This window comes from Nematolebias whitei, chromosome 3 (assembly GCF_014905685.2).
Source record: "Nematolebias whitei isolate Nwh7 chromosome 3, NemWhi1, whole genome shotgun sequence".
Lineage (NCBI taxonomy): Eukaryota > Metazoa > Chordata > Actinopteri > Cyprinodontiformes > Rivulidae > Nematolebias > Nematolebias whitei.
Window position 1 is genome coordinate 35,273,126 of NC_056500.1, and position 1,827 is coordinate 35,274,952.

The following is a 1,827-nucleotide window of genomic DNA, read 5'->3' on the forward strand; positions in this document are numbered from 1 at the left end:
TTTTTTACATATGCAAAATGCATTTTTTAATATCAGAGCTGAAAAGTATGTTATTCAAATTGTTTAGCAAAATTTTGCTGTTGTTTATGTGTATTACCATAATAAATGTATGTTTATACTGTTTAAAAACAGCCTCTGTTTTACACAGTGTGGTGGGTTGCCAGTTGGGCTTGTTTTGGGCTAGTTTTCGTAGAGCTGGTTGCTTGTTTCTATTGCGAGATCTGGCAACACTGTTCACAGGGAGTCTGTTAACTCTGACCTACAGGAAGTCTGCTAACCTGATCCAATTCAATTCAGTTAAATTCAGTTAAAATAAATTCAGTTTATTTTTATAACGCCAAGTTACAACAGAAGTCATCCCAGGGCATTGAACAGAAACATTCATATATATAACAAGCCAGTCCTAACTACAGGATTTATCCAAAAGGAAAGACTTAATCCCAGTCAAAACTGGACAATGTGTCAGCCTCATGGGCAGAAACTGGAAGTTGGTTCCACAAGAGAGGAGCCTGATAACTGAAAGACCCTGATCCACTCTGCAAACCCTGACCTACAGGAAGTCTGCTAACAGTGACCCACATAAAGTCTGCTAACACTGACCTAAAGGAAGTCTGATAACCCTGATCTACAGGAGGTCTGCTAACACTAACCCACAGGAACTCTACAAACCCTGACCTACACAAAGTTTGCTAACACTGACCCACAGGAGGTCTACAAACCCTGACCTACAGGAAGTTTGATAACACTGACCCACAGGAGGTCTACAAACCCTGACCTACAGGAAGTCTGATAACACTGACCCACAGGAGGTCTACAAACCCTGACCTGACCTACAGGAAGTCTGCTAACCTTGAGTCTGCTAACCTTGAGTCTGCTAACCTTGAGTCTGCTAACTTTGACCCATACAAATCTTCAACAGAGTGATTGCTATGTTTGTTACGGCTAAGATTTTAATCTGTGTTAATTTATTGGGTTAAAAAATATATGAGGTAGACGTCCATGGAACATTTAATGTGTTTAAGCTCCAAGTTGACCCAGGTGAGGTGAGTTGTCCCAAAAACTATTTGGGCTCTGCAGCCTGTTAGTCTCTCTGTGTTTCTGCTGCTTTAGTTCTTGGATTCAGATAATATTAGACACTAAAATACGTTTCCATTTTTCTTTCAGTTTGGCCTTCAATTCTCACGATTTTCTTTGTGTGAAAGTCTCAGTTCAAGAGTTTGTAGTTTGTTGTAAATATCTGCAGTTTTTGTGATTGTGTGTACCGAGCTGGTTTATCCTGATGCATGCTCAATATTCCAGGTAGAAAAATCTAACAAAGTTTAGTCATGTCCACTGGACAGATTCTTCTTGTTAAAATGTTTCATCAGGCTGGTTTATATTTCAAACAATGCCGTGACACAACTGTACTGTGATAAATGTCATGCATTTAATGAGCATAAATGTCAAATAATTCACTTTTTTTACGACTCTTATGGTTTTATTTGTTTGGTTTGCCATAGACCTCCTTAATGCATGGCTTACCTGGGCTGAGGCCTAGGGGCCTACAGCATTGGGAGCTATCATTGGGGGTCTACAGCATTGGGGGGTTCTATTATTGGGGGATATATAGCGTTTTGGTGGGGCCTATCGTTGGAGGGCCTATGGGGTTGGGGGCTATCATTGGGGGGCCTACAGCATGGGGGGAGCTATAATTGGAGTATCTACAGCATTGGGGACTATCACTGGGGGATCTACAGCATATGGGGGCTTTTCATTGGCGGTTATTGTTCTGAGGTCAGTGATGCTGTTCAACCGTTTTGTAACTTGTCAGGTTTTCTGTCAGTCACT